Source organism: Furipterus horrens, unplaced genomic scaffold (genome assembly GCF_987537825.1).
Source record: "Furipterus horrens unplaced genomic scaffold, mFurHor1.1.pri manual_scaffold_11, whole genome shotgun sequence".
In the NCBI taxonomy this organism is placed as follows: Eukaryota; Metazoa; Chordata; class Mammalia; order Chiroptera; family Furipteridae; genus Furipterus; species Furipterus horrens.
The window spans coordinates 53,278,994-53,300,050 of NW_028327181.1; the positions used below are offsets into that span (position 1 = coordinate 53,278,994).

General features: G+C 50.7%; 1 protein-coding gene and 1 pseudogene across 3 annotated transcripts in view; one reads left to right on the forward strand and one right to left on the reverse strand.

Moving 5' to 3' along the window:
- NTN1 (netrin 1) overlaps positions 1 to 21,057 on the reverse strand; it is a 188,736-nt gene that overhangs the window by 83,953 nt on the left and 83,726 nt on the right. The gene's annotated exons all lie outside the window — the stretch shown is intronic.
- LOC149997598 (multiple coagulation factor deficiency protein 2 homolog pseudogene) lies at positions 18,720 to 19,014 on the forward strand (annotated as a pseudogene).

Consider the following 21,057-nt stretch of genomic DNA (forward strand, 5'->3'; position numbering starts at 1 on the left):
AACTTGGGGGGAGAGGGATATACCCAGTTATTACTAAGGAGAAACTGGCAAAACAAACACACAAACAGTCTTCCGAGGGCAAAAGGAGAGCTATTACCAGCCCCAGAACTAAGGGGTCCGTATTTTAGGGAGCTCCCCATTTCTGTATTAGGGGGTTTTCACACATCCACTCCCAATTCATTAGGAAGGCCCTTTCACATAGTGGAAGATCTGGGCACCCACTTGCTTCTCGGCTCCAACAAGAAGGAAGCAAGGGCCCCAGCTCCCACACCCCGCGGTCACTACAGGTCTAGACAAAACCTGCAGAGTGGACGTGAGGCCCAGGTTCAGACACAGCTGAGCACCAGGACACAGGGAGGAGATGGCTCTGCCCCTGCTGGCGGCCTGGCTCCTTCTGCAGCTCGTCCCTAGGCGGACGCCTGACCTCCTGGCCGCGGCTCAAAGGGCCCAGCGAGCGAGGGCTGCAGCCAGACTGCCTCTCCAAAGGACAAGGCAGGCGAGGAGTCACACCTGATGGTACCAGCTCAGTGCCTTACACCTGCCTTCCCAGAGGCCTCCAGATGATGCAGTTAGCTCTGTCCCTCAGACTACCCCAGGGGTAGCAGCAGATCACCTCCACTGGAGGCCCCTGGAGGGGACAGGAAAGGGACTCAACAGTTACCCGGGGCTTGAGAGAAGTTGGCGGGACTCTGGGTATGAACATGTGGTCAGTAGTTAGAGGAGAGAAAGAACTCCTATCAGGCTGTGAGCGTCTGCAATCTGTGCGGGGATCTGGCCACGAGCCTTAACCAGTGGCATTTAAAATACTCCAGGAGTCAGGCTGAAGCACACTCATCCCAACTGTCAGTCCAACGGAGCTCTACAGTATCCGTGTGGACATGCCGCTCTTTCCCTTGCTGGCTCTCCTGGGAAACGCGCAGGTCAGCCTCATGCCAGAAAGCGTACTAGGCCCGAGGGGCACAAAGGGGCACAGGAGTCAGTAGCTGGCTAGAGGAGTTCACGTGCTCCTATGGAAGGTGGGCGTGGTCCAGGGAGTGGGCCCCAGCTGGAGGGGCGGGCCATGGGGGTGTGCACAGGGCAGAAGGGTTCAAAGCAAGTGAGGGAGGCCGAAGGTGAGGGCGCTCCTTGCCGGTGGGGCCGGGGAGGGAAGACTCGGAGATGGGGCTACATGATGTCCATGAAAGCACATGGCCCATCAGCAGACAACGAGAGGGAGTGCTGAGCCCGGAGTGTGGGCTGAGGGGCCTGGGGAGAGGATGGGGTCGTGATAAAGGGAGGAGTGGGTGCTGTAGGGAAACCACCTGAAAGCTAGCCCTTCACAGACCAAACAGGTGTGCTCCAGAATTCCTACTATTTAAGAGACAATTCAGACAGAGGCTGAGACAACATTCATTTATCAAAAAGGAACTGAGGAAATCGTACAGCCAAAAAAGAGGCCAACGGTGCCTTGCCCTCTAGGAGGCCAGAATCTAGTGGTGGGGAGGCCAGCGTGGACCATTTAAAAATGGGGTAAACGCACTTTATCCATTCACGTATTCATTCATTCATTCAGCAAGTATTTATTGAAAGCTACATGCCAGGCACTGTGCCAGGTACAGGAGAGTCCGCAATGAAACAGCAGAGAAAAATCCCTGCCACCAGTGAGTGAAGGCAGACAAGCAGCAACAAGGCACCGAAGAACGCGTACGGCCCGTAAGAGGATGGTAAGTATCATGAAGAAAAAGAAGGCAGGACAGGAGGATGGGTACTGAATAACAGAGGGAGCATTGGGACACAATGCTCACCACAGGGAAGAACAACCACTGGGCCACAAGGCCTTGCAAACGTGGGTGGGAGAGTATGGAGCTTGGAGGCCATTCAGGTGTCGGCTGGGGGCCTGAATCACGGCCGGGGGGAGGGGGAAGAGGAAACCCACTGGAAGGGTGCTAGGCAGACCTGGGGTTGCCAGCATGTGAAGAAAGGGAGTGCCCTGAGCTCTTTAGGGTCCAAAAGATGTCAGAGACCAAAGGGGAAACCCATAGTGGGAGCCAATCTGGGTGAGCAGGCAGATTAGGCCCTGCTGGGTGGCTGAGTTTGAGGGGCAGCCAATGGGAGCCGTCCACCCCTCCTGGGCACTTGCCTAACCAGCTGCAGCTTTGGGGAAAGAGAGACTGCCCAACAAGATCAGAAATTCCCGGAGGACAGTCTGACCCTGCTTACTTAGTCTTTGATCACCTGCCCCAGCACCTAGGAAGGAGAGGGGGTTCTCCCTGCCACCCACCTTAGTCCTCAGGGTTACAACCATCTCAGAGCCCCAAGACCTAACCTGTGGGAATGACAGAGCTGGGAAGAAACCCACGTCTGACCTGCCCCAAAGGTGGTGACCTTCCCACCCCACTACCCGCCTCCCACCTGTGAGAAACCCAAACTTGCTAGCTAACTCACCTCAAGGTGGAGAGCAGGAGAGACGGCCATCGTCCAGCCTGACCCAGGAGCCACCCGACTTCCACCATGGGTGTCAGAGCAAGCCCTGGATGGCTTTCAGGGACAAAGACATAACTCCTAGCGGTTCTGAGCGCTGGCACACCCAGAGCCTGCTCCCAAATAAGGCACCCTCTTCTACAGCCGACGACCAAGCAGCCGGCGGACTGGAGGGGGCGTAGACACAACTGCTGGCCCAGTGAGGCCGCAGCTCTCAATTTATTTGTGTTGAACCGAGATTTCATCAGTCCTCAGATGCACGTTTTTCTGCATTGTGCTCTTTTGGAACCAATGTCAGCCGGGCAGCCGGGGTGGCTCACTAGTCACTGGCTGCAAATGAGCATCTAAGCCTGCAGCATGGGAGAGGGCGGCGTAGGAAACACAGGCACCCGAGTCAGCAGAGAATCAGGGGTCGGGGGGCGTGGCAGGTGCTGAGCAGCGCATGATTTGGGGGCATTCCTGACTTGGTTTATTTTCTTCCTTTTAACATAGGCACAAACCTTAGACTCGAAAGAACCTCAGACGTGATGAAATTCACTAGGTCACTCAGGGTACTGGCGCTTGAAGGGACAGTTTCCTCCCAGAGAGGAAACGCAATCGGAATGAGCAGCAGCAGTCAGAGCAGAAGGCGCAGCTCAAGCTCACAGCCCGGCATTCTTTCCACTGCATCAGGCGGCTCAGCGCGTCCGCCTCCATTTCTGACGCTGCTCTTCCCTCCGCATGGACCAGCTCTCTGGGGCCTTCCAGATAAAGTGCCTTTTAACGAGGCCCATTGGCGTCTCCAATGAAGGCCCTGTAAACCCAGCTCCATGCTGGCTGGAGTGTTTTTCAATTTCCTCAGGTCTGAGCTCTGCAAAGACGTAACCGAGGGTGTTAATCTCGGCCCTCGCTTTTTTGCTGGACTAAGTAATGAAAGCGGGCGCTGCGCGGGATAGTGTTACGGCCGAGGGGCCTGCGGATGAGAGCCAGCGCCCTGGCTTTGCAGGCGGAGGAAGGAAGCCCTGGCCCGGTCACTCAGGGCAGCGTCCAAGACGGGGCGGCAGGCCCCTCGGTTCATTTCTAACGTCTTTCTTCTGTCCATAGCACCTCGGATAAACGTCAACTGACATTCATTTGTTTTTTGTTTATTTTAGCCCTAGGGACCATTTCTTTCTGTTCTCTCAGTGCCTGGAAATTCCAGGAAAGTTCTGATTTTGGTCACAACTCTGCACTCGGTTTAGGTGAACATCATCCAGGCAGTCCTTCACAAGGGGCAGGGAGGAAACATTCTAGAGGCCTCGAGGGATGGCTAAAAGGACTCCCTGGTGATGTACCAAAGGGACAGCTATGTCAAGGACCCTGGGCTCTTCCTCCCCCAAGCACTGACTCCGAGGAAAACACCCAGGTGCAGCCTTAGGGTTAGAGAAGAACCTTCGTCTAGAAACAGTCTGCAGCAAGGCAGGGGGAGTGGGAGAAAATGAGGGGCATCCCCTCCGCTGTGCACTGGGGACAAAGAGAAATTCAGGATGTCAGGCTAGGGAGCCACCTCCACCTCCACCCCCCCTTCAGCTGGTCCCCTCGGTCCAGGGTGACTGACAGAGGAATCATGTTCGTAGCCCAGCCTTCAACACTCTCCCACTTCACTGGTAAACCACAAGAAGGTTCTGGAAGGGGGTGATCAGGTCGGGAGCTCCCGCTCCCAGACCACAGAGGCCATGGTAGCCTAGGTTACCCTCAGATGGACTTGAAATTTTTTCCCCCGATTCCTAGGAAGATTAACTCCACCCCCAAGCCACCCATGTCTCATTAATAAAATCACTGATGACGGCACATTTTCTCAGGAGACTTCCCGCTGTCCCCCAGGGCTGGGCTGCAGGTACGCGGTACTTGCCTCTCCAGCCCGCTGAGCCCAAAGTGGTTTTTGAGGCCAAGTGCACCCAACAGAGGCTGAGTGCACCCAGGGAAATGGGGTAGTAGAGCCTGGTCCCTGCTCCTCTGCCCATCTCACTCTCCAGCCTCCACCACGATCCCCAGGGACACAGAAGCCACTGCCCTCAGCCTTCACCACAGCTCCGGTGTCCTCCAACAAGTGGCACCAAGCTTCCGAGCATACGGCCACTTGAGGAGAACCCAGGGTCCTCTCTTTACCATTGTTCCCACATGTAGTCCTCCAAGTTCTGGGGACACCACCCCCACAAGGATCCCAAATGTGCCCGCTTCTCTCCATCATCCCACCCACCCCGAAGCCTCCATCACTTCTGACCTGAAAGCTCCCAAGTCCAACCGCCCCGCCCCCCGCCTCCTACAGAGCAGTCAGGCTGGTCTTACGAAAATGTAGACAGGCTCACATCATGCCTCAGCTCAGCACACACCCTCATTTTCCCTTTACTATTCTCTGCCCCCTCGCCCCCATCTAGCCCCTGCCCACTTCTCTGCTCCCCCACCTTCCAGCCCAGGCCTCCCTCCTCCCACTTGCTCCACCCATGGCTGCCTTCCCGGTCCTTCTGCAGGATGGAATGGGACACACGCGTCCTGCTACACAGCCCCGTCCCCCAGGTGAAAACGAGCCCATTAGCTCCTCACACAAGCAGCCACCCTGGCTCCCCACTGCCTGAACAGCAGCCCCTACAGCTGGTGTCTGTGGCCCTGCACAGGGTGATTGCTCTCCAGGCCATGCCTCCCGACCTGGCTGGACGTCCCCTGCGTGCGCTTGCCTCCCGGGGCTCCCACCGGACCCTCTGACCAAAGACCTCCTGCCCGTCATGGGAGCCAGACCCCCAAGCCCCGCTGCTCCTGCGAACCCTCCCTCACAGCTCCAGGGCTCTGAGCCAGCAAGCCAGAGTGGGCAGGTGAAGCACCCCTAGGGCTCCAACGGAGTGTCGAAGCCCTTCTGTGTGCCAAGCGTGTTTTCACTTCCTTCAAAAACCAAACGTCATGAAATCCACTTGGGACTGCCGTTAGCCCTGCGGCTCTGAGTCACTCACATCGAGAAGTCCCATCCAGTTCCTCAAATGCTACGTTGTTCTCTAATTCTTTCAGATATGTCTCCCTTGTTTCCACCCCATCCTTCACGCATCCATTCATCCTGACTCTCCTTTGGGGTCGGGCTGCCAGGGGGTGACTCTCAGCTCTGCCACTTGTTGGCGGGACAGCCTCTGGCAAGTTACTTAGACTCCCAGAGCTGTGGGTTTCTCCTCATAAAACTAATACAACACCTAATTTAAAGGCTTTGTGAAGATTAGATCAGGGAATGTGACAAAAAGCCCATCACAATGAGGGATAATAATAATTCCCACTGGCGTTCTCAGTAACAGTATTTCCCAGGCATCCCGTCTGTGGAAGGCTGTGGAATAGTGAAGACCCAAAAGGGCAGAAGGTTGCCGTGGACGTACAGGAGAGGCACACACGTACACCAGGGAAGCAACAGTAGCTGCAAACACGTAGCGCGGTCAGGCACTGTAAAACATTCAGCTACATGAACTCATTTCACCTTCACGATAGCCCTGGGAAGCATCATTCCCATCTGACAGGTGAGGAAACGGAGGCACAGCAAAGCGAAGCCGTCTGCCCAAGCATCACAGCAGTGGCAGAGTCAGGGCTCCGGCCGAGGCAGGCAGGTCCCAGGGGCTGGGAGCTGTAAGCTCGGCCGCCTGGCTGTGGCCTTGGCCTAGCAGAACGAGGGCGAGCACTGGAAACGCAGGTGTGTTTCAACTCACCACAGCATCTACTCTCACGTGGGGCACAAAGCGGGAGGGTGCTCGGTAATGACCCTGATGGGAAAGCAGGAGAGCGCTGCAGCATGTCCGAGTCATCACCCAGCGACCGCCTGGTCATCACCAGCTCTTCCTCATCGTCACTATCCCCGAAGGCATCGCTGGCAAAGAAAGCAGGGCTGAATGTGGTGGCTCAGGTCCACCTTAGGCCCTGGGTGTGGCCAGGGATCCCATGGAAGTCTGGGAAGACCACCCAGCAGGTTTCCCACCCACACGCTTCCTCCGAGCTCAGGAAGTGGAAGCAGAGCGGAGGTGGAGGGAGGAGAGCACCGGGAGGACACGTCTGTCTGACCGATTGCTCCGGCAACAGCCCCGCATCGGGAGTGAGGAAGGGGCTTCGTGTCCTCCATCCCACTCCCACTCCCACCCTGGGCTCGCAGGCCCCAGGAAGGAAAAGCAAGGACTGTGCCCGCCACACCCAACGAGGGAGGAAAAGCATCTCGCAGTCAAAGAACATGAGTCAGCAGAGGAGGCTGCTGATTTTTAAGAAAAACGGATGTGATTGTGCCATGGCGGTGGAACAGAGGGACCTGCCCCTCCTGGGTACTGGGCACTGTGGGCAGGGAACAGGCCAAACCTTTATTAACAGACCCCAGCACTCGTTGGTTCAAGTGACAAAGTCTCTGTACTCAGGATCCCTGGGGAAAAGCTTTAAAAAATACAGATTTACTCTCACTTAGGGAAGACAGTGATTATAACACACACAGAGACTTGGAAGAAGAGCATGAACAATCCTTTGCTGTCTGCATGTATGTCTTTATGCCATTCACACAGCTTCCCCAGAGCCTTAAAGGGTGCCCTCAGCCACAAGAATCAAACCAGTGGGAACTCAGCATAAGAATACAGAGAGAATTTAATCAAGTAGGAAGTCTAAAGTGCGGCCTGTTTATTCCATAAGGTGAGGGGGACCGGGCAGGGAAGGGCACGAGTAACACGTGCTGCCACGGCAAGTGGTTTACCATTCAAGGAGCGTGATGGTTATGCTCTATCTACTTCATACCTTCTACCAAGAGACTTCCAACAGATTAAAAAGCAAAACTGCAGAAATTACTAGAAGAAAACATGAGTAAATATTTCTGTAATCTTGGGGTTGAGAAGGCCTTTCTACAAGATGACACCAAAAGCAAAAAAATCGTAAAACAAATATCAGGACATGGGACAATTTTAAACTGTGTCGAAGAGCACCCCAAATTTTAAAATTTAAATAACAATACAATCAATAACAGCCTGAGAGAACTATCTATAAAAGATGGACAAAAAGTTACAATCTTTAATATATAGAGTCCATTAAGGAAAAAAATGAACTCTCACTAGAAAAATGTATAAGTACCCCAATATGTAATCCACAAAACATAAACTTAGAAAAATGCTCGATCTTCCTTGTTAGTTTCCAAAGACATACAAATTAAAACCACCAAATACCACTTTTTGTCTGCCAAGTTGGCCAGTAATTTTTAGAGCAACTAATGCCTGATACATTTAAAGAAACTGGGACAAGCATTTTGGGGAGAGCAGTAATAACACATGGACCAAACATCTTACTCGTGCTTGCTCTTTGGCCCAGCAATGCCACATCCAGGAACGTATCCTTGGGGAGCGCTGAGAATCACACCAAGGTCAACATAGAAGGCCACTCAACACAGCAAAGCTCAGAATGCAACGAATCTGCAAACAGCCCAAATGTGCAAATTTAAATGCCTGACTGAGTCATGGTACAGCCACAGACACAATGCTACACAGTCACAGAAAACCACAGGTTAGAAGACTATTCAGTAATATGGAAAGACAACAAAAATATATTGAGTAAGAAGTAGGGTGACTGCGTGAATAACAGAAACATACACATGTGCAAAAAGGTCTACGAGGCAATAGATACTCTAGGTGTTAACACCGCCACTCCTGCTGGTGGGATGAATGCTTCCTCGCATTTTCCTTTTCTCCCCCTTCTAATTTTTGTACAACTAACAGGCGTTGCTTTTGTCGTCGGCAGCCGTCCGTCTCGAGAGACGATGGTGTAGCTTCTTAAGAGTCTATCTGCACCGCCGAGAATGGCTGTGCAGTCCGACTCGGGAGTGACACGGTATCTGTCTCCTCCCGTGTTGAATCGACATCTTACGATGACGCTGGAGTGTCCTCTCCAGTGGAGCTGAAGCTACAGAGCCTGGGCAGGGTGATATGGAGGGTCTGCTGTTGCCCATGCAGCAGACCCCCCCTCTCTTCGCAGCTGAAGGGTCCAAGGGAAAGACGGAGTCAATACAGCTTGGCTTCAGGTGCGCCGCAGGAGTTGCCGGTGTTGACTACAACATCAAACCGCCTTAGGGACTCCGGCTCCAGATTTTCTGTCGGGGTTTACTCCCTTAGCCTTTCCCCTAAAGAGGTATGCCGCAAGGCAGCGGAGGTTTTTTGGAATCAGAGTTTTCCTTCTCTGATTTGCTTTTGTAACAAGAGAAATAAAACAATAAAAAAGTTTAATCAGAAACAAAAGCACAAGATCAGGGGGCTGGAGCTGTGCCTACAACCTGCCCCTCCTGGGTATGGAACTGACCCCCAGCCCCACTCCCTTGCTCAGGGTCAAACATGATGGCAGCCCCGCCGTCTGGTCAGGAGCATCAATGGGAACTTAAAGCCCTGCCTGAACCCCAAAGCCTCCCATCCAACTCACCATTTGCAAGTTATGAATCAAAATTGAGGGGGCTTCAGGGTGTGGAGGGGAGACTGCTACTAAAAAAAAGAGGGTAATTGTGAAACTAACTCCACAGAACCCCAAATGCACGCGACTGAGAAAGGGCATTCCCCTCGGTACTGATCGGGCCATATTCCAGCTTTTCCATATCAAGAAGAAGGTCACTGACAAACTGGCTGGTACCGGCAGCGACTGAGACACTGAGAGGTCTGGGAGTGGTGACAGGAGGATCGGATTAAGGAAGTAGGTGCTATCACAGGGTCGCAAAGGGAGGAAAGGAGCCCGGCTGCAAAGGGGCAGGTGTTCTGTGGAAGTGAAAGGGCAGCTATCTGTGTCCAGGGAAAAATGATTACTGACCAGAGTTGCCAACCCTGGCCGGGCCCTGGTGTGGCTGCCCAGGTGGGGGAGGCTGCAGACCACGTTCCTCACCAGCGCAAGGGGTGGGAAGGTAGTGGAGCCTCAGCAGCGCGTAGGGGAGCAAAGTACAAACGATCCCAGCGCCGGAATACTAACAATCACATACGTGCACAAAATGCCATGAGGTCCAGGGAGAAAAGCAGGGCCTGACTGAGCGGAAAAATCACAGAAGCAGCACGCTCTGAGCAGGCAAGGATTAACGGAGGAAATCAAAAGTAGAATGAGGAGCCAGATACTACATTGTGGGAGGGAAAAATAAGCACCTCCTCCACCCGCACAGTGCACAGCGAGGAGAGGAAGCAACCTGGGAAATTCAAGGGAAAGAACTGAAGGAAGGCCACAGGGAACCAGAACCTGAATATAAATGGCCTCTAGGAAAAGAAGAAGAACACCGTCCTTTGGGAGGAGACAGGAGTTTTATCACCAGTGGGGTCGTTAACAAGCTGGCTGTCGGGACCCAGTTCACTGCATGACCGGCTCGTCCCTCGTGGGAGTTTTAATGATGACACCCAGCTACCCGTCCAATGTGTCCATCTGGACCCTGGCAGCCCCATGTGTCCTTGCCCTTCGTGACCCTGTACTGCAACAGGGTTGACTTCCTTCCTAATCCCACCACACAGGATGACATAGAGCCTTGTAGTCTCATCCTCAAGGTCCTTAGCGGTCTGTTCTCTCGCGGCTCCCAACAGGTCTCCAGGGACAGCCAAAGATGTCCTCACGTAACATCGGAAGGTACTTGGAAACCGAGTTTACGTGAAACGATGTGTAACAAAACCAATTTTACCAAAAGCTGATTGATATAAACAAGAGGTAAGTTCCTACAGCGTGTTCCTGTCCACAAACACATCACCAAACTTCTAAATAAAGACTCAAAACCCTGCTTATATTAAACACTGAAATAAACATCAGCTATATGTACACTGAAGAAACATTAATAAAAACAAGGCAGATCATTCTTTTTCCAACCTGCTTATTCCAGTTCAGGGTCATGGGTGCCCAGAGTCCATTCCAGCAGCTCAGAGCACAGGGTAGGGATGGGGATGGGGGAGGGGACAGGAGCAGGGGTGGGGGAGGGGCCGGGGCCCACCCCAGACAGGACACCCTTCCACTGCAGGGCCCCTCACACACACACTTGTACTTTACTGGGACAATCAAGACTTGCCAACTCACGGCACATGCACAGCTTTGGGACGTGGGAGGAAAGCGGAGTTCCCAGAGAAAACCATGCAGACATGGGGACAACAGCTACACTCCACACACAGTGGTCCGGGCATCCTTTTCTTTTCCTTTCTCATCAACGTTTTAACAATGTCGAACAAAACAACATTCGTTATTTCGGGACCTGCTGTACACGAACTGCTGAGGTCAAACCAGACCTTTGATCAATCATCACCAAGGACTAATTGACTCTTGGAAAAACCTGAGTATTTTTAAGAAACAAAAAAATGAAAAGGAAAACTTATACTGAACCAAACAGCCACCTGAGCAGCAAGCAGCTGGTACAAAACAATGCAGGACGATGTAAGCAAGCGCAGTGAACCGCAGCACCTGGGGAAGCTGCTGTGACGGGAGGGTGGGGGTGGGCCGGGACTTGGGGTGTCTCCATTTGGCCCCAGTCAACACCACGGTGTGAGCCAACACCCCGCCAGCAACCTCTGGGGGGGGGGGGGTGTGGATGTACAGCATCCAAATCCTGCATGGCACTGAAGTCTCATCAAAGGCACCCAGGTGTGGGCAGCCCTGTGCCCTGCCATAGGGACTTGGGGAAAACCCCCCAAAGTCTGGTGAGGTGGCAAATGTTCCCACCTCTCCCTGAGTGGGGAGATATTGGAAGGAAATATGAAGCCATTGGCTTCTGCCTGCTTGGTCATTTGTGCAGCAACCCCCCCCCCCCCACCACCACCACCACCAAATCCTTAGCACAGGTAGGTGAGAAGTCAGGCATGCCAAGTCCGGGGACTCTCCCCACGGTAACTTATACAGCACTTGAGTGTGCAAGGCCCTCCTCCAAGCACTCCTAGAAATTAATTTACGTAAACAGGCAAAAGCTCTGAACAGACATTTCTCCAAAGAAGATCTACAAAAGGCCAATAAGCACACGAGAAAAGGCTGAATGAACACCACGAGCCATCAGGGAAAGGCAAACCAAAAGCACGCTGAGATACCACTGCACACCTACTCAAATGTCCAGCATCAGAAGAGGCAGACACTCAGGGGAGGTGAGGATGTGGAGAAGTGGAATCTCCACGCATTCTGGGTGGAAATGTGAAATGGTGCTGCCACTTTGGGAACCGGTCCAGCAGGTCCCCAGGAAGTGACACAGAGAGAGGAGAGTGACACCCTGCTCCTCTGGCCTGGCCTTGGGCGAGGATGAGTGAGGATGTGAGGACATGGAGCTGCAAACTAGAGGGAGCTCCTCCTGAAGGAACCCGGTGTTTATAAAGTACCTGCTACTGTGCATCAGAGTCCTGATTCCAAGTTCAGGCCAGTCCCAAACAGTGCTTGCTGCCCAATGAGCCCCTTTGCCAGTGGCCCTGCAAAGGCTGTTAACACCCCCTCTCCCCGCCAGTGGCACCAGGACACTCGCTCTCCGCTGCTCCCATGCCACAGGGTGTTCGCTCCCCACTGCGCCCAGGGCCTGTGGCGCGCCCAGGAGAAGCCAGGCTCAGTAAGCCAGCTCTGGCCCCTGCCAGCCTCCCGGAAGCCCACCCTGGCCAGGGAGCTGTTTTGATCTAAACCTGACTCATGAATTTTGTTTACTACAACCCCATGACAAATTAGAAAGTTCCCTTGATTTTATTTTATTTTTTTAAATCATCTCACAGGGCTGTCTAGTAAAGAACACTTAAGTAATCCAAGTAACTTTAAAATTATGTATGCATCCCTGGTTCGTGAGAAAATGTCAAACCCGGTAATATTCTGATTCAAAAAGGAGATAAACCCAGAAGGATACTTTAACTACTATTGATACGTTAGCTTCTTTAAAGCTGGGAAAGTTAAAAGATAAATTCTGTTTTGGCTATAAATAAAATACTGACATTAAGTAAAAAGAATTAACTTAACCTTCACATCCCTCTGAAGTAGGCACTGACATTAACCCCCGTTTACAGGTGAGGAAACTGAGGCACAGAGAAGGACCTGCCGCAGGCCCCCCAGCCAGCGGCACAGCCTCGGTCAGAAGCCGGGAGTGGGGCGCCCTCTCGGCGCTGCCAGCAACTGCCTGCAGCCTGGGACAGAGCACCTGTCTGTCTTCACTCGCAGCACAGAGGGGACAAAGGGGGCCTCTCGGTCCTTTCCAGAGGGAGCCTTGGGCGAGAGGACTCCTTTCCCCTCCTGCGGACCCTGTCCCCGACCCCGAAGGTGTGGGCGAAGGTGAGAGGGCGCAGGCGTCCCCCGCCGGCACAGACCAAGGGCCCGTGGCTCGATCTGAGGCGCTGCCTGTCCTCATGCCTCAGAAATGCACGGCCCAACTCTTGGCCGCCCCAGCCCTTCTGCATCTGTCCCGCCCTCAGGCTCAGCCTTCCCCCGGGAAGCGGAGACCTCTGCCATTTTCCCTCCCGTCAGCGGCACAGCCCCTTCCCTCGCTCCCGATGACAGTCTGTTTTATGTCCTCTCTGCCCCGTCTCTCGGCTTTCTCTCTATTCATGCGCTGTTTCCCTAGACGCTGCATTTTTTCCTATAACATCATGTCTGATCCAGCCTTTCCTAAAAGCACCCTTTCAGGCCGCCTCGCAGCTCCTCGGGGTTGCTCCCGGCTGGGCTGGGCCTGCACCGAGGCCCCACACCCCCAGTGGGGGCCATCCCTGCCCCCCTCCCACACCCCATTCAGGGAGTCACAATACACATTTTCATATCAAAAGCCACCCCTTGCACCTCGACTACAAATCCTTCCTGAAAGTAGACAAAATACACTCAGTCAATGATAAATAAAATAAGTGGGATGTGCTCAAGGCTTAAAAATATTTATATCCCACACTTGGACTTCAGTTCAACATAACAGCCTCCAAACTTTGCTTCTTGTCGACCTTCCGAATAATCCATTTCTCATCACTTCTTCTGGGGAGGACAAGGGGTATTTTTCCACTAGCTCCGTGAAAGGCCAGTCCCCAGGCCATACAAACAAGACTCTGTGCTGAGAGGCGACTGGAGGCTGACCTTCGGGGACCTTCCACAGTGACAATGAGAAGGTGATGGATGGCAGTGTTCTCCGGCCGCATTTTCAAGCTGAGGCCAGCACCATCTTCCTCAGCTGCACAGAAAGGGCTGGGACGTCAGCTTTGCAGACAGAATAGGGCTAAGTCAGTGAGATGTGGAAGGGAAAGGGGGCAGGAGAGGAGGGGCCCCGGCAGGAAGCCCCCACCATCACAGCATTGCCTCCAAATGGTGCATGGAACCAAACAGCTGGTAGAGATTCCAGGAATCATCTCGCTTGACCTTCTGGAGCAAATGATGGGGCAGCTAAGGCCCAGGGCAGTAACAGTAAGGACTTGCAAAGGCCACCCAGCGGGGGGGAGGGGGGATTACAACTGGAGGCTGCCTCCTGACCCCAGGAGGGCTCTGCCCACGACACCACACTGCCTGCTCCCACCACCAGGCACCTGCTCCCACGTCCTGGGCCCTGGGTTCTGCTGGGCCACTTGCCTGTGTGCGCAAGGATCTGAAAAGCTCCCAGTCTCTTCTCCAAGAACAACAGGGCCCTCGCCAGCACCGGTTAACCAAGTAAGTTGATGAGACCCACAGGCGGCTTTCCGGGCCTCTAAGACGCTTCCACAATCTGCCCTCTAGAGAAACAAACGCAAAGATGTTGAAGAAAGGGCCACCCAGCCTGTCTCTGGGGCCTCCACCCTATCAGTTCATGTTTGTTTTGTTTAGGAGAGGAAAATTCTCCGCCTGCTCAGAGAGGGAGGAGTGAGGTCCCTTCCTCTGAGGCCTAGGAGCCTGCAAGGACCTCACTCCTTCTCGCCTCCCAGGCTCTCCTCCATCACGCACAGGGCCCTGAAGAGCAGAAGTCCGTCCAAGGCTGCCCCAGAGCCCCCAGGGACCTCACCACAGTCTGTTTGTTGTCTCCAGGGGCTGCAGCTTCAGAAATGTCAGAGCCATGTGTCACGGCCCTGGGGGAAAGATGAGTCAGTGCAGAGAGCGCGCTGCTGCCTGCTTCTTCCCTCTGAGGCCTCCTACTGGGTCTGCAAAGCTGGCATTTAAATGAGGCCTGGCACACTCGAGTGGGAGCCTTCACAGCCTCTATCAAATCCTTCCCCAGATCTCAGCCGGGATCTGTCCAGCTCCAGGAACGTCTGTGGACGAGGACGCTGTTTCCGCGCAGAGATGTGGCTCTACCCCTGACTTAAGCGCTGAGAAGGAGACCGTTTAACTGGTCAGCAGGGGCGCCCGCACACTCCAGTCCGACCCTGGGGACACGTGGATCTTGGCAGAGCTCTGCAGAACTACCTGCATCTCCCACACTCCTTCCCAAAACTCAAAAGGTTTTCTTAAAGGCCTTAACTTCCCGAATCAGTCTGGACACACCTTCTGGTCCACCCGAATGAAAGAGCTCAAGTTCATCCGTTCTGCATCCCCCCACTTCCACTGGACCTGCCGTGTGTCCCCGCTCCCACCCTTAGGAAGCCTGGGCTGGAGGCGGGGATAGGGGCTGAGGCAGAACCCAGGACCAGGAGGACGTGGGGGCAGAGCTTTGGGATGCAGCCCCAGGCTGAGCACTGCCCCTCCACCACTTCTCCCCACAGGAGAATGCCTGTAGCAGCTCACCCAAGCGCCAGAGAGGGTTTAGAAATACGACAACTGCCCTCGAGTGCCCCGTCATTGTCGGAGGGAGATGGTCACAGACACAGACGGGATAAGTGACAGGACAGAGGAGGAAGGGTTTCCCCACAGTCTGCGTGGAGAATGCCTTCTTTCCCCTTACCCCCACTTTAACATTTTTAACTCAAGTTGATACATCAATACATCTTTTGCAAAAAATCAAACTCTACAGAAACACACGCAGGTTGTCTACTAAAAGTAACATTTATCCCACCTTGACTACCTTAACACAGTCCATCTAGACCTTTTTCTACGTAAGCATGTATATATATATATATATATTTTTTTAAGAAATTACAAACATCATTTTCTTATGCTATTTAAATTTTTTTTCCTTACTCCTTTTAAGTCAATAAATAAGACACAATATTTTAATAACTGAATCACACATATTTCACTTTATGGCTTTATACAAGTGTTTATTTCACTCATCTACAGTTGGACGCATTTTCTGCTGTATGGTTTTTGATCCTGCAAATTTACTACTTAGCCTTCTTGCAATCTTTCCCTGTGCATCTTCTCCACTTCCATCTTTTCCTGACGCCTTCTAATCTCAGACTGTCCTCTACTGAGGGAGGCTGGCTTCTTGCAATTTGCGGTGCCAATTTCCTGTGCTCCTGGGTCTATGGTACAATCATCTTCAGAGGTGGGCTCCTTTAGATCCAGTTGGTTCTCGTTATTCGTGGTAGTTACAGTCTATGAAGCTGCTGGGAACACTCAATTAGCAAATTCTGAACCATTGCTCCTTAGGGAAATACGGAGTTAGGTTCCTGTAAGCCTGTGGTCACATTTTCACAAGCTGATCAATAGTGAACCTTGTTTTATGTGTGTTTCCATTTAAAGACACTTTCTTTTATATACACTGTTGATTCAGTAGCATTGAATGCATGGCCAACAGCACTACAACTCACGCCTGAAGGCGGCTTATCTAACACACATGTTTTCTCTGTGAGGCACATCCCAGCCTTCTTGTGCTTAGGGACACTAGACAAAGAACAGCACTATACTTGGGGGCCATTTTAAACAGTGAAATTGCCACACACGCACACACAAAAAAGAAAAAAAAGAAGCACAAAAACTAAAAAAAATGTAGCACCAAGTAGACAAAAAAATAAAAAATAAAAACCCCACTTATTCACAGTGAGAGCTGTGAAGGCAAGCCCGGCCTTGCTCTCCTCGGCTGGGACGGGTGCGTCGGTGACTCGGACTATGGAACTGCTCGGCTCGTGCCACAGTCACTGGGAAAGGACCATGGGTGTTATTTTCGGGGTTGCAAGGCAACATTAGGGACTGTGTAAATTTGGAAATACGGACTCCACAAAGAATGAGGGCAAGGGTGCTATGCTTTTTCCACAGTCCTGCTGTTTTCTCTATGAGTTCTACGTGTTTTCCCTTTACTTATCTTCAAAAGGGCAGAATCTGTCAAGTTCAGTCTCTGTTAACAGACAGAGTAGACCACCCTTGGTCGCTTCTCAGCCCACTTTCACTTCATGGCAGGAGGACCGGGTGATAGCCTCTGCCTATCTTCTGGGATCTGAATCTGACGAGCTACACACCCCACCTGCACGGCTACCTTTCCCCAGGGGCACGGCACCTCACGGAACGCATCGTCACTCTCAGGGTGTCCTCCTCTGCGCCCTCCCAGCCCCGTGCCACACACAGGCACACCCAGCTTTCAGCCTCGTTGTTCTCTGGGATCGGAGGGGTTTGCCCAACGTAGTGGGCTGAGTAGCCCCCAAACTCTATGTCCATGTCCTAATGCCCAGTGCCTGTGAATGTGACCTTATTCAGAAACGGAGTCTTTGCAGACGTAACTAAGTTAAGGCTCTCGATATGAGGTCATGCTGGACTTAGGGTGGGCCCTGAATCGAGTGATGAGTGTTCTTATAAGAAACAGAAAAGGAGAAAACACAGAGGCACATAGAAGGGAAAGCCATGTGGAGGCGGAAGCAGAGACTGGAACCAGGTGTCTCCAAGGGCTGCCAGCACCCCGCAGACCCTGAGAAGGTGGCACAGAGCCCCCAGAGAAACCAACCTGCCAACATGCTGATTTCAGACTTCTGGCCTCCTGACTGTGGGGAAATGAATTTCTGCTGTTCTAAGCCACCCAGATTGTGGTCATCTCTTACAGCAGTCCTAGGAACTAAACACACCCAGATACAGAAACATGTAGGAGGTGGGAGGAGAGAAAAGGAATTCTGCTCTTCCCACCTCCAGGGGCAGCAGCTACAGGCATTTCATGTTTTCTCAATGAAATAGAAGCCAACAATCTGAGTCAGCCAGCATCTGGTGGGGAAGCATCCTTCTGCCTTCATTCAAGGATCTGCATCAAGCAAAATCAGGTCACAGGATACAAAGAACAGAGGGGAAAATGACAATGACAGGCTAGGAGAAAATAATGGTACCACATATAACAAAGGATTGTATCTAGAATATATAAAAAACTCCAGCAAATAAACAAGAAAAAGACAACCCAACAGAACACACACACACACACACACACACACACAATGAATATTCATGTTACAGAAATGAAACCTAAATAGCCAATACACATATGAAAAGATGCTCAACCTCACTAATAATCAGACATATTCAAATTAAAACAATGCATATGCAAATGTAAACAACATGCCTATTGGACTGGCAAAAATATACACATCTGATAATATCAAGTGTTAGCTAAAACAAAGGAAATGAAAACTTCCATGTAGAGCTAGCTGCTGGGAATCGGAGCAATCATCTGATCTAGCAGTGCTGGAAAAAGACAAACAATTCTGGTTCTTGGTGTCTACCTTAGAGAAATCTCACATATAACCCCAGGAAAGATAGACAAAGCAGCTGATTGCAGTAATGTTTATAAGAAAAAACTGGTGGGACAGGCTGAATGGCCACCAGCAGGAAATGGACAAATGAACTGCAGTTTGTTTATACAATGTCATATCATATGACCCTAAAAATGAATGAAGTAGAGCCTGATGAAGCAACATGGATTCATCTCAGAAACACACCAACTGCAAAATGATACATCTGGTGTAACAGCCTTTTAGACAAACTCATTAGCTCACACACAACACTCTGTATTGTGCGTAGACCCACCTAGGTAGTAAAAGTTGAAAAATCTAGAAAGATAAATCGACTGTGCTATTTTTCTCTGGGAAGAAGAGCATTTATTGGAACGGAACAGACTGAAAGGTCCTTCAGAGGTACTGTATCAATAATATTCTCTTATTTTTAAAAACGTTTTAAAAAATGAAAAATAAAACATGCAAGCACATAACCATCATATGAAGAAAAACATCGTCATTTCTTGGAGAGTGGACAGATAAAGTGTTCTGAGAGCGCAGAGGACAGAGACTTCTAGCCCCTTCTACCTAAAGGCGGTGGCTCTGGTAAATGGGAGGGGGGAGGGGCAGCAAGGGTTCAGGCGACTGTGATAGCTCTGTGACTGCTCAGAACCCCCTTCCTGGGTAGCCTGCTCTGGGCCTTGTGTGTCCCAGGTGCCAGGGCCCGGGAGTGCGGGGGTGGAGGGTCCTCCCATGCAGCTTGGGTACGGTACGAACACAGTGCATGTCCAAGAGCTTATCATGGAACATCTAGGTGTCATCAACAAACCAGAGGGGGAGATGTCCCCACAAGGACTGCAGCTCCATTATTTCAAACTGCGTGATTATGACGGCAATAACTTGCCTGACAGCCTAGCGCTACCCACAGCCATCACTCAAGTCCATAAGGAGGAAGGTATGAACAGGCATCACCAGGAGTGAAGAGGAGCTGATGAACTTAACAGATGGCATTTTGAGAGACAAGAACAAGGATGGCTACACGGACAAAGCTGCATTTGCAAAGTTACTGAGCCAACACTTTCTGACCACTTCCTAGTTAGTATGCAAATGTGACCCATTATAATGTGATTGAAATTTTCAGTAATGCAAGATAACTCATTTCCAGCTACTGAGAAGTATTGTGGCCATGGTTACACTGGAGTGAGAAAGAGAAATCAAGAGAAATAAAAGAGAAACGGGATGTACTGTAGTCCCCAAGCACTGTTAACTCTCCTGTTGGACAAGGACTTGATTACAGAATCCTTTTAAGAACGTTGACTATGGAGCTGAGCACCCAGGAACGTGACTGCGAGTCTCTTGGTCTGAACTCATGGTCCATGGAAAGTAAGACAAGCTTTGCTACATGGACACTCTTTTCAGTAACATGAAGGAATGGAATGAACGCCAAATGCCCCCCCTTGTGGGTCCTGTCTCTTCAGGTAAACATGGTCAGCATTCTGTCAAGTATTGATTAAGTTATTTCAAAGACACAGCATAACACGGATGTCAGATATTGAGTTCAGCTCAGCGCAGAGTCTGTATCTTCTGGCACTTTGAATACGATCCACCACTGACCTAAGTGATTAACCTTTTACAGTTTTTCCATATTTTATAAAATTACTGCCATATCCTTATACTTTATTTCTTTATGCCTTCTTCATCCTGGGAGAGGCCTTGAATTTAAAGTGTTCTCTAATCAATAGCAAATGTTTCGGCTTTCTCAATATTTCTATTTAACTCTTGTTTCTAGGGTTTCATTTCTGCAGTTTAGAAACTTAGGAATGTGAGGATGTTTCCCTTCTGCATGATACAGAGGCAGTGGAACTATCAGCTGCCAGTGCCAAAATGAGGAGTGAAAAGGTCATTCACCAAGCACAGTGATTAGCCCGATACAAGTTACATTTAGGAGTGTTGTTTAAACAATCTCTTCTAGCCTAAATACAGGAATTCTTTCAGATCAGGAAAGATTAGAAAAAGAAGCCTAAACACTCCGAGCAGTGTGAATCTCCACAGTAGTTGAAAATGAAAAGCAGCAGCAAACTAATTTGGTTTATTGGATGCAATAGATACACTATGATAGAAAACCTAAAATGATGACTGAATGGAGGGAAAAACTACATACATGTTTCTATAAGAAGCAGAGACTTATTTTTCTTTATTAAAGTATTCTCATAAGAAAATATATGTACTTGTAAAAATGGTTTCCTGTGTCAACTACTTGTGCAATCAGACCTGAACTGTAAGCTATTCTTATAAAACCTAGTTATTTTGAAAGATTTATATAATGAGTTCTGGATATATGACCAATAAAAACTGATGAAAGATAAAAATACATATAGGTGGGATTGGGAGATGGGTCTGAGAATAACTTCTACAGTACCTACTCCTGCTTACTTGGGTATTCTGGGCCAGGCTCATTTGCTATGTTTACTGAATAATGTCTTAAGTTCCCAAATTTTAATACAGAAGTAAAGGAGTTGAAAACTTTATTTGTCAAGGCAAAACTACAGAGGTAGTGGCTGAGTGGCTGTGGATTATTTGATCAACATCCAGGGGCAGGAGAGCTGGAAACCCTTTTCAGACTCCCTTGCAGCTAGGCTCTCTCTGTGTATGATTTATGCTTCATGTGAATCAGCAGGGGCTGAGACAGGGTGCGGCACTATTCCATAGGATGTGCTGTGCAAGAGGTGGTGTTCTGAAGCTGTCAGAGATGGTTCTACTACCTGGTTCTACAACTTCCTGACAGTGGCAGAGGCAGCAGCTCCCTTGGTGGCTTGTTCTGAGGTGGTTTGGGGATTTTGTTCCTGAAAATCCGCCTTAAGTTTTTTCTTCAGTGCTCCCGCCAATTCTGGGAGTTATCTAAATTATTAACAAATGAAACTCTTTCTGCTTGAGTTAGTAGATTCTGGTTTTTGCATCTAAAAACCCTGACCACAGCAAGTTCACCAAGTGGTTATTATCAAGACCAGGGTCTTTGAGTAAATCTTTTTTCTCATGAGCCCACAGCCTCTTGAGCTAAGATTTCTTACCATTATGATCAAACCACATTTGACAAACAAATTAACCAATTTATGAATGAGTAACAATCATTAATGAAACG